Raw genomic sequence first — 12,452 nt, 5'->3', positions numbered from 1 at the left:
ATCCCTCATGGTTTTTCTAGGTATGCTTATAAACGCGGTCGTCCTAGTGTTAAATCTATGCTAAGATTTGGCTAAAGGAGCTATAAAAATATAAATAAATAAATAAATAAATGCGCCAACTGCTTCACTTTGCAGTGGCTCCCATTAACTGCAATGAAGTAGAAGTTAGAGTCACTATAGCGGAGAGGACAAATAGACACGGTCAGACTGGGATCACAGATTCGACATTTGGTGTTTGTACTTGGCTAAGGAGCCAGTGGTGCAAAGCTACCATCCGTGGGATTGTACAGAACAGATTTGAACCCCCTAAATGGACACCAGAAGAGAAGGATAGAGTGTTACTCACATAATGACATGAAAGGGGCCTCCCAGTACTGTCTGCCCAAAATACCGCGTGGCCCCGACACGGACTATATCAGGAACCTGTTGAGATTACAGAGATTACAGATAAACTCTTCCAGAATGCTTGCAGAAAGACAAGTAACTATAGTTGCAGTTTCTTATACTCGAGTGTACTGGAGTTATCTTCAGGTCGAGTTATTTGTATCTTTCCCTCAAGAGATAATCACATTCAATGTAATACCTGTCTTTATAAGCAGTCGCCACCCCATATCCAATCCAGTAACTTTAAACTGCTCTTTAGTACGTGTGTGTGTGTATATATATATATATATCTTACCTCTAAAAAAAGTATAACCAGTGCTCCGAACACACTTATAATCTCTCCAATCAATCGAACATGGTCTTCGTAAGTCACATAGCTTTCCTGAGAAGGGAATGCGAAATACATTAATTGTCACTCCTTTAATTGAACTCTAGGCTACCAGAAGCACATTTTAACTCTGAATTACACAGCAGACTGAACCAAGGTCTCAATAGAACCTCTCATAATTGGGCAGCTGAAGTGCTTCAATACTTTGGAGTAGATTTAACTGTCACATATATTGATATGTACTACTGATTACATAAGAAAGTGACCAATATCTTAGTTTTCTGCTTCTTTCCAGAACCTTTCAATATAGCTAACTGGACAAAACAGTAGATATTATATAAATTAGGAAAAGCTCCAATATCGAATGAAAAAAATAACTAGTGCAGTAATGCAATGCAAATCTGAAATGATCCAATGCTGATGGTTTAAAACCATTCCCTATCCACTCCAATACCACCTGCCTGCAGTGTTTTCTGTACGTAGCTGGTGATGTCCCTCTCATCCATGGCGCTGTCAGTCCTGGGTTTGACTGGTCTGTACAGGCAGCAGAGAGTGAAGGTGATGATGTAGAGGAAGTAGAGGAACATGAGGAAACGAAAGTAGTGCTTCCCATACTTATTCCATTTCAAACTGACCAGCTACTTCAAGGGAGTCAATTCTAAAATCCTGCGCGCCTAGAATTTGGGGGGGGGGTTTGAGATACAAAATCGATCCTTTATCTTCCTGAAAGTCAATTCAGTTGTTATCACTAACATGGTTTAACCAATGGAATGTGGCAAACCTGCCTTTAAAAACACATGTGGTCAAGAAAGCTGGATTTTCAAGGTGCAATGAAGTTCTTACCTCTCGCTTTTTACTGCAGACGATCAGCTCCAGAATGGACAGGTCGTCTGCCCACGAGTCAATCTCTGAAAGGTCATAGAGACAGGATGACAGAGGACCGAAGTGCCACTGCATCGCGCGCCGCTTGTTAATCATGTGCTGAAACATCTGCAAAACATACAGCACAGCGTCAGCTAACCATCTCAGCAATGAGAGGGGTTTACAAAAGCCCTCCAAGGACATGTGCTGCTGTTTTTCCCGTTATGTAACTTTTTCCAAGTTGTTGGACCACATTTTAGATATGAAAATGTAAAGTTCAGTTCCATTGAAAAAGTTTAAGCACATACATCAGTAAAATCTTGGTTAGCAAGAGTAGAATCTGCTCTAATTCCTGTAATTAGACATGTGGTATATGGGAATGCAATAACAATTATCATTTTCAAAATACTAGTGTTTCTACATTAAATAAGAACATAAGAACATAAGATATACATACACATGGTACCCAATCACTTCAAATGAAAGCTATTAGCCACCTACGTCAACCCTTTAAGATTAGGCCTAGGCATGCACAGCTGGTTCATAGAACACGAGAGAGAGAGAGGGTTAGCAGTACACAGTGAGCAGACTATTTCAATGTACTTGTTACTGGCTGAAAAGGAGAGAAAGAGATACATATTTTATAGCACAAGTGGACTCTAGCGCTTGAAAGGAATTAGCCGACTGATTGATGCACTACCTGTTACTCTGCATTAGAAACCTGGAAATCTGTAAATGACTGAACACATTGCACAGACCCACAAGATTTCTTTAAAATGTCTAATAAAAAAGACACCACTGCATCAAAGTTCTGAATATTTCTGCCAAAGATCACTGTGTCCAGTACAAGAAGTGGGCATTGCACATGTCTGTTGTTATTTTTTAAATTTATTTTAATTTTTTAAGTTTTTATTTGATTTGTTAATTCACTGATAGTGAAAATAGCATGTGTTTAAAAGGTGGACATGCAAAACTAAATATTCTACAATTTACTGGTTGCATTTCAACATTTGTTGTATAATAACGCAAGAAAATTATCAATCTAGAATGTGACAGCGCAATTTCTTTCTGCTTTAATAAATATTCTTTTTAAAATCGTGAAATATCTTGAAATACCTATTTTCAGACCTCGACAAAAATACAGCCCTACTCATAAAACCAGATCTGGATCAAACTGCTATGCAATATGAGTGTTATTTCCACCCTGCAGAGAATCTGTTTTACACAGTAAACGTTCACTGACTTGAACGAATCATCATTGATACTGGAAGAGAGAGAAAGAGAGATACAATCTATTGCACACAGTGAAGATCCATTCACGCTCATTAAATCCTTTAGCCAACTACTTTACCCTGCTGCTGAGGATCAGACAGACTCACCACCAGGTTGCCCTCTTTGGCAGCCAGTTTGAAGGGAGTGAGTCCGCGCTGGTTTTTGATCATCTCCAGAGGAATGCCTCCTTCGATCTGTAGGTCCGCCTGTAGGATCAGGTTGTAGATCTGACAGGCGATCATCTTGTTGGGCTAAAGGACCAGCATGTGAAGAACGGTGTTACCTGAGGAGATTAACAGGGAGGCAGAGAGGGGCAGAGAGACGACTTATTGACATGGATTACATTCAACGCAACCATAATATGTTGTCAAAACAGAAGATGGAAATGCATATGTGTTTTGTTTTTTTAAATCCGAGCTACTCATTACTATAATAAAACCCATTTAGCTACGGCTCCGTGAAGCAGAGGTATTTTTACTGAAAACATGGTAAATTTCAAGAAAGATGCAAGCGAGTTGGTGTGTAATATTTTTAAACAAAATGTTTATAATAAATTGTTTGAATGGACTGGCCCACAATTCTGTGCATATCTTGCTTCAAGTTTAACAATTGGTAACAGTAGATATATCTGAGACAGACAGGCAACAGGCAGGCAGACAAAGACCCAGGTAGTCTTGCGCTCTGATGTTGGCTCCTTCTTCAATCAGCTGGTGCACGATCTCTTCATTTCCAAGGCAGGCAGCGAACGACAGAATGTGTTCACCTGAGAATAAATGAAGAAAGAAATAAGTCTCTGACTAGTACTGACCCTCATTACAATATAACTTGGGGTTCCTAACCACAACTCATATAACACCACATAGGGAAAGAGCAAAATCTAAGTGAAGAGGACCACTATTTTTGTTATTGTTTGCCTCAATGTCCCCACTTCCTTGGTCTATACAGGGATGAAAATAAGACTCCCATTACATAGCAGTTGTTATCTCTACACTGTGGTTAATAAAACTCTCAGTAAAACCCAGACTGGGTGAACCTGCTATGCATAGGGGTCTATACAACATACTGTAGAATACATAATCAGACAGATTTACCGAAGTACACCATGTTCCTTCTGTTCTTGAGAAAGTATGACCCAGTAACTCTGGGCGTGATCACACAAGCTCCTTGGCGAATCAGCTCACGGACCAGATTGACATTCTGATTGACCACAGCAATGTGCAGTGCTGTCTCCCCTGAAAATGAGAAAAAAAAACAAACACAACTCAGCTCAACTCACTGACTGTCTAGTGCTGCAGTGAGCAGGGTATTGTCTTTATTAAACTGTTACAAATCCAAATCTGACCTGCCCTATCAGTATGTTAAAAAGACACTAACATGAACAATTGAAAAGTGAATGGGACTATGGTAGTTAACATACTAGCCGAAGTGTTTCGACAATCTTGCATTCATCTAAAAGAATTAAGTAAAGAACTGTACTTAAATATTTTGGACTATAAAGGTCTAATACTGAATTAAAACACAGACTTCTGTGACCAAGGACACGTGCATGGAAAAAAGAATCGCTGCGGACTGCAACCTTTTATCCTCTGATGAAATCAGCAAATTGACCACCACTGGCTCTGCATGGAAGAGGCCCCAGGAAAGCAGATTTCAGCCAAAGGAAAAGAAAAGTCATACAACGAACTCAAACTGAACCTGTGACTGGCAAAAAGTGCAATGAGCTTGTGGTCACAGGGTTCAAATAAAAGTCAGCTACTTTATTAAGAATGGGAAAAAGACCATGTTTAATCAAGCTGAATTAAAAAGCAAACGAGGGGAAACTTCTGTATCAAAACTATAGGGGACATGGAGAATAACTGCATGCCTTTCAACCACCAGTATGGAATAGATAGCATACCACACCATGCTTGCTGGCATTGGCATTTCATTACAGGAATTAACCGCTAAATACCTCCAGCATTAAGAACTAGAAGAAGCATGGACATAACAGAGAGCTGGGCCCTATCCAGTATCAGACCTTTAATACTTTAAAAGAAAAGACAAGCAATAGATCAAGATTGCCTTTACTGCAAGGAATGCAACAGTGAAAGTTGAAATGTGTATTACAATAATAAAGAACTCATAGTACTGTCTTGTAAAAATAACTACACATAGGGTTTCCATATTTGGCCTGAACCTACAACCTTGTACAAGTTGAGGATCAGAGAAGAAATCTATACGTACAAGGAACAGGAGTTCAGCATAAAGCCTGAACCAGAAAGAGTACACAGATACATTAAAAAAGAAAGAAGAAAATGGAAAAGAAAAAGACAGCCAGGTGAATTGGTCTTACACCAAAACCATGCACCTCTCATAAAGAGAATATTAAGAAAATGGTATGCAGAATAAAACGCAGATACTAACAGAGGACTGGAACAGAATGCTGCAAACGAGACATGACCAAATTTGGACCTAACCCACACAGTTTGAACTTACACAGTATAATGGCAAGTCAGTTTTTGGACAAAGCAGTTGTGAAATCCAGTTAAGCCACGCAGGAAACGACTTTTGCTTGCTGGCTTGCAAAACGACAAACCTTTGGGAAAAAAGCACGGTTGGAAAATAGCGCAAGAATGGACTTTTATAAAGAAACGTGCTTATCAGTAAAACGGAAAACCACAGCCTTTCACAAAAAAAAGAGCTTGCAGTGGTGTCACGCACCTACAAAAAAGGAGGAACTCAAACTGATAGCAAGCACGAGGACTTATCGCAGAACACAGGGTAAACATGGACGTGAAACACAAGCAAAGCAGTGTTCATCTGAAAGGAAGGGATACTCGTAGGGACACACGCACACATTCTAGATAGGCACACTGTAGAGACACACACGTAGATAGGTCACATACACGAATCTTGACGGAATCGACGGAGCGTCGGACCTCAGACTAAGAGCTTTCCCTGGGAGAACTCGGCTCTTCTTCAATCATCCTTGTCAACTTTTCTGATTGGTAAATATGGCCGAGTAATCTCATGTAGCTTGTTCTTATAGTTTAATTATAAAGCTCTGTGTTATTTTTCTTACTGTTCATTTATTGATGGCCTGGTAATTACTGCATTGGTACGTCTGAGAAAACTGTTTAAATGCAAATATATCTCAAGTTGTATAATAGTTTTTAAAGTTTCAAGTTTCGAACAGGACACATTTAATTCTAACAAACATTTGGATTCCTGGTAATTAATAATTCGGATACTAATCCATGAACTTATTAGTCAGAGGTTTATTGTTCCCTTGAAAAGTATACTTGCATTTAATAGGTGTCTGGGAAGGCAGTGTGACTAGGAATGATGTATTTTTTTGTGCTATACTCTTTTGTAATCGCAGCATTATTATTATTACCATGGTTATTTTTCTTTTGATTGCATTATTGTTACTAAAATAATCAATTTTAACTTGTAAATTTAAGCAGATTTTCTATATATACATTTACTGTTAATTAATGTTATGTTAAACTGATCTGCTTTGAATTGACATAGGCACAGATAAAAATCCTTCCGGTCACTCTGACATTAGTTTGTCTAGAGACCTCAAAGTGCCAGCACTCCTGGGTCAGTGAGAGTTTCATCATCCTAGCATTTTGCATATAGACACTCTTGGTGTCACATCACGTCTAGTGCACAATTTGCTTAGTACGTAAGCACAACTTATCTGTCAGTAGAGCGCATATGTTAGCATTTGGTTTCGTAGTAACATAGGATAGTCAATGACACTGGAAAAAACAACATTGAAAAGAGCAGAGACGAAGTGTTTAGTTGAAGTGATTGTTTATATATCTTACATTAGATTGGTTTTGCAAAGATAAATAACTGCATTATTGTTATTGAATTGCATGCATTTTCTTCCCTATATCTTCCACAGGAAAGTGTTATTGAATTGTATGCATTTTGCCCTTGTTTCTTCCACAGGCAATTGTTAAAGAATTTTATAAGTTTGTTTAATCTATATTGTATCTTAGCTTGTATTCTATTTTAGTTTGCTTTAGTATCCTGCTTAAGTTTAATATTCCACTGCTGCTATTTCTATTTGTATTCTTTTTTATTGCTATGGTATTTTAATTTGATTTATTTTTGTTTTGTTTTGATATATTTGATTGAGTTTAATAACTTGTTACTTTTCATACTGTTCTTATTATTTTGGATCGGCAGTCAGTTTATATTGAACTTGATATCCTGTTATTTCTATTCTTGTTTAATCTACATTTTATTTGAACTTGTTTTATTTTTATTTTACTTGATTTTATATTTGGGTTGGATTCAATATTCTATTACTTTTATTTTCCTTTTATTACTTCATTATTTTATTGGATTACTTCTTTTGGCCATAAGATTACAAATTAATTGATCATTTCTTTCATTTGACATTTCAATATTTTGATAATTGGAAATTACTTTTTAAAATTAGTCATTTGATTGATTTGATGTTTTAATTTAAATTGATAGTTTCTTATTTTAATTAAGGTATTTCTTTATTAGTGTTTGTATTTTTATAGTCTTGTTTAGTCAGTAGCACTCGTTCCCAGTTGCTCCAGGTGCAGGTGTTAGTGTGGTTGTCAGCACTGTGCATTTCATATATCTTTGTCATCAGTGATATATCTATCCTTGCTCATAGTATTCATTTCTGATATTGTAATTTGACTATCCAAAATTAGTGAATATTGTTCTGAGGGTAGACCGAACTCTTTTTAAACGACTGTGCCAGCATATTTTATTTTTATTTTCCTTTTTAGTTGTACACAGTGTTTTACAAGTTAGGGGTCTAGAGTCGGACGGTCAAACAAGTGATTCCAGATACCCAAACACGTGACAAATTGATATTAGAATATACCTATTTATTTTTAACCATGTATATAAAATCCACCAATCACAGTTACAGACTAAGAGTAGGGTTGCCACCTGGGTCCAGCATCTCAGGATGTTTCAAGACAGGCCAGGTTTTGTTAACATGTTAACTGAGTATGAATTGTGAACTGTCGCTAAATTAACTAACTGTTTTATTTACTAATTACCAAAAGCATTCCCTGTGTTTCTCTGCTGGCATAATGCTGTCTGGGGACTTTGTTTGAACATAAGGTTGCATTAGAATATGGTAAGGACAAGAATTCTCTGTGACATTTCACAGTGTAAAAACAAGTCTAAAATACTGTATAATGTAAAAATCAGTCTATGATGGTGGAATTGCATGTACACAATGACCATGTTTGGGGTGCAGCTCCCACAAAGGAACCACTGGGGTCAACAAGTTGAACTGCTGCCAAGATGCTATGTAAACTAGTAAAAGCATAAAAGGGTGTAAGGTTTCTGCTAGAGTAATGTTGTGGGGAATCATACTTCATTGAATAAGGAGTCCAGATATGTGGTTTTCCAAGAAGCCTCAGTTTATTTTTTCATGACATATTTTGTTACCTCATCCACACAAATCGGTTCCATAAGCCATGGCCAGTCAGCTATATGCACAGGACAGTAAAAGTTCAGTGCAGATTGAACTGCTATGTGCTTCTGTAACAGGGGAGATCTGGACTGACTATCTGGCACATGCGTGGTACCGCAGGTAGAGGGCAGCAGTCTCGTAGAATCCGCCTGTCAGTCATGGCGATGACATGGAGAGGTGGGGGAAGAGGGGGTGTTGGCTTTTTCTCTCTTTCAGTGGCTGAGAGGCAGGCCTTGGGGGATTGAACAGCACATAAGAACTGAGCTTGGTTGTGCATTCGGGTGGTCGTGTTCGGGAAGACACAATCTACAGAAAACGTCAGTTTAAAACAAGGTTTCGGCAAGCCTGGCTAGAGGAGACAGCTTGCCTTAAAATAATTTAGAAGAAAAATAGAAGAAATAATTACGCACCAGAGGGGATGTTTTTAGATGTATGAGGAACTCGAGTGTATACAGTGGAGGCCCGTTCTGATTGGCTTAGCGGCAGTGGGGGCACTGCGTAAGCAGCACTTGTTTGTAGTTTTATTACTGTGGTTTTTTCTCCACCTTTTTGTTTTCATTATTATTTTCAAGCACTTGTATGTGCTCTAGACTGTGTACCAGGATTGGTAACCCCATGGTCCTGTTTACTGTTGCCAGTATTCAGGCCACGGACAACAGTGCCCTCTGCAGGTAAAAATAAATCAGTGCACCTGAGTGGTGTTAGAAATAAAGTTCTGTCTCCTCCTTTGTGTCAGTGAATTGCCCACAACCCTTCCACATCTTCACTTACTGAGTGTCCAACTCCATTCCCTGTAATCGCATTCAATGCGCCTCCTCCATTGAAAGGTGAGATAAGACATCAGTCTCCAAAAAGCCCATACCGTTAAAGGTGCAGAGCTACAATATACATATCAGGGATCATTACAAGGGGAAGAACCTAAAAAATTTTGGAAGAAGTCATCCCTACAGAGGAGGAAATGCCACTGCAGCCACCACTCCACAACATAGCCCAATAAGAATGCTTTAATTCTCTGGTTGCCTTAAGATACTGACTGCGAATGAATTGCCTACTCTGCAACTAACATTAATAAAGCAGTTAAACTTGTTTGAGCCACTGTCTGGATTCCCTTGCTTGCTTTGGGTATGTTTGGTCTGCAAGCAGAAGTGAGGTGCAACCCAACACTGAAGCACTCACCTTAGTAGAGGTCAGAGGTCATGGGCTCATTGATTAGGTCAGGTGATGCTTCCATCAAAGTGACAGCGGCTTCAAGATTATCAAACAGAGCAGCGACATGCCGAGCCGTCTCTCCAAGAGCACCTGGGCAGAAAGGGCAGGGACCTCACCGAGCTCCACAATAGGATCTTAACTTAGGTGCAGGCTGAACATTTGGTCATTTTTGGACATCTCTGCTTTACAATATTTAGTATTTCAAATGAAAATACATGTCTGCTGTGCTTCTTTCAAAGCAAGATCTGTACAGCTAGTACTAGTAAGTGCACAAGATCAACTCACATTAATAAGAATTTCAAGGGACCAACAAAATAAATGATCTTATCAGGGATTCTTATTATCAGGAGTCTAAGCCAAATGCATACGGTCACTTTTTATTGAAGTTACAGTACAATGAAAAGTACTATCCATTTAAAAGTACTGTGCATTTTTATGAAAATACAGTTATAAGTGAACTTTTAAAAAAGTAGACATTGCAAATTAACTGGACTTGAAATCTGCATGTCCCATTTTGATTACAAACAAGAAATGTGTTAAGTAATCCAAAATCGACTACTAAATTTGGCCGGGACCATGAAGAAGAACGGAAGTATCAGGAAATATGTTTAATCCGAGTTTGTCTTAATGAGAATTGACTGTAGTTAGAAAACTGTAAATAATAATCCAAGATGAAACAGCAATGAAGAAATATACAACACACACAAAATAGGATATGAAACAGGTAAGAGTTTTAATATTACTGTAATGTGGATGTAAAGACACAGACAGAAATGTTACCTCTCTCAAAAATGTCTGTCGAGGGACACTTGAGTAGATTGTTAATGGAGCACACATCATTATCCTTGGCAGCATAAAACAGTGGATTCTCATTTGTCCTGCCAAAAGACAAAAGGAAAAATTGTTCTACAGCATTTTCCAAGCATATGACCTTAAATTGATAAGCAAACAGAACACACATTGGAGCCATGTTAAAAGAGAGATAATACACAACTATGGTTATTGAAACTTAGGGGAACTATTCGAATCATGCTGTTTTACAAATATTATACTGGGTAGTATTGTTCCTTGGGATAACAAAATACTGAGCTCAAGTCATGGCATTTTTATGAAATCAAGGTCCTCAGTGTTTGGTATTTGAGTCGAGTTGAAATTGCCAAAATTAGATGATTTTTTTTTTTTTCCCCCCCCCCAGAGTAAAACAGGCTTAAAAAGCATTGTAAACAAAGACTTTTCCATCTTTTAAACGTCAGCAATCACCTCAGAAAAAAAAATCTGTTTTTGAGAAAGACACAGCAGATAATTACATGAAGCATACAAGTGTTTGCTAATGCCTTTATCAGACAGCGGCATGAGTCTAACAGTAATTATCTGTTTCCGGCTTGCTCAGTGGACATTGCAATGCATTATAGGTAGTTTTTTTACTTTAAATAGAAGCACAGGTAAAACAAGTCTTTCAGTGATATTCATTCCTGGCATGACTGTAAATACAATAATAGAGCTTTAAGTAGTCACCATAACTCTCATCCATTGACATGTACAAATGTTTGACCATACAGCCAGCCTCCATACACCTTCATATTTTTTCAAGAAGCTGTGCTAAAGAAAATAGCAAGTTTCATCACAATTAGACATGTGGTCCTCCCGTCCCCCCCCCCCCGTCCCCCCGCCAAAAATAGAAAAGCTTGATCAGTCAATAAACTTTTACATGAGACCACACAGAAAGGGATCCTTTGACGGCAGTGTGTTAAATTATGAAATCTTCTGATTCCAGATTGTTAGCTCACCTCTTGGTCTGCAGCAGATGAATCTCGTCCACTACCTGTTTCCAGTCTTTCTTGTGCCGGAATCAATACACCAATTAATTCCACCAGTTACTAAGAACACCTATGGGAGGAGGCATACTTACTAATGGCGCTCCTATTGGTCAGTCTGTGTGTGTGTGTGAGAGAGAGAGAGAGAGAGAGAGAGAGAGAGTTTTTGACTTTTAGATCCTTTTTAAATCTTTGCAATTAAAATCCATTCCATAACAATAAGGTAAAACACAGCACAGTTAAGATACTTGCTGGTTCTGGGGAAACCTCCCCAGGCAACAGCATAAAACATCATGTTCTCCTTTAAAAACAGATTTTAATCAAATAAAAGGATCATAAAATGTAAATAAAAACAAAAACCCTATATTAAAAAAAAAATCAAAACATTGCTTTTCCTATAAAAACAGATTAAACCCAAAGTAAAAACACTGTAAAACAATAAAACCAAATAAAATTAAAACTAGAAGTTAAACAGCAGCTCTCCCTCCTCACTCAATGAGCACAAGGTGTCTCCCACAAATCACCTCTCCTGAAAGCCCTCCAGGTTACTGACTATTTTAAAATAATTAAAATCCACCATTACTCTGCTAACTACTAACATACAAAAAAGTCTGACAACATCCGTTAGTCCTGCCTCTAAAATCATATTTTTCCTGGATTTTAAAATGGCCAATTTTGCCTGCCCTAAAATAAAGTTAATTACAACACTCCTATCCCATGTTTTAAAACTACAGGGGAACCCAAAAATAAAAATCTCCTTGCTGAAAGTCACCCCAGGAGCTTGCAGGAGCCCCTGCAGGAGGTGAAAGAACGACCCCAGTCTGACAGTCACTGAACATGTGGAACACTGTCTCCTCCTCCCCACAGAAACAGCACTCAGCATTCCTCTGTGGAGGCAGCTGCCCGTAGACACAGCCCAGTGCAGGATCCTCCATTGCAGGTCCCCTGCTCATTTGGTGAGGGGCTGTTTATACAACACCCTCTATACCAGCTCACTCTCTTCCGCTACCTGTAAATCGCTTCTCCATTTTGTGTCCACAGTCCCTTTTAGCTGTTTGGACTGGACTGTTTTAACGTGCAGCTTATAAAGTTCTTTCCCCTCTGCTGTGTGGAGAGCTAT

The 12,452-nt window shown here is 38.4% G+C and overlaps 1 pseudogene; it reads right to left on the bottom strand.

Moving 5' to 3' along the window:
- Window positions 1-11,421, bottom strand: part of LOC121296710 — a 31,506-nt pseudogene extending 20,085 nt beyond the window's left edge.
- Window positions 11,422-12,452: the final 1,031 nt, after the last annotated feature.

Source organism: Polyodon spathula, chromosome 21 (assembly GCF_017654505.1).
Source record: "Polyodon spathula isolate WHYD16114869_AA chromosome 21, ASM1765450v1, whole genome shotgun sequence".
NCBI classification, from domain to species: Eukaryota; Metazoa; Chordata; class Actinopteri; order Acipenseriformes; family Polyodontidae; genus Polyodon; species Polyodon spathula.
The sequence above is the reverse complement of the archived record's forward strand: the minus strand, read 5'-3'. Positions and strand labels throughout refer to the sequence as shown.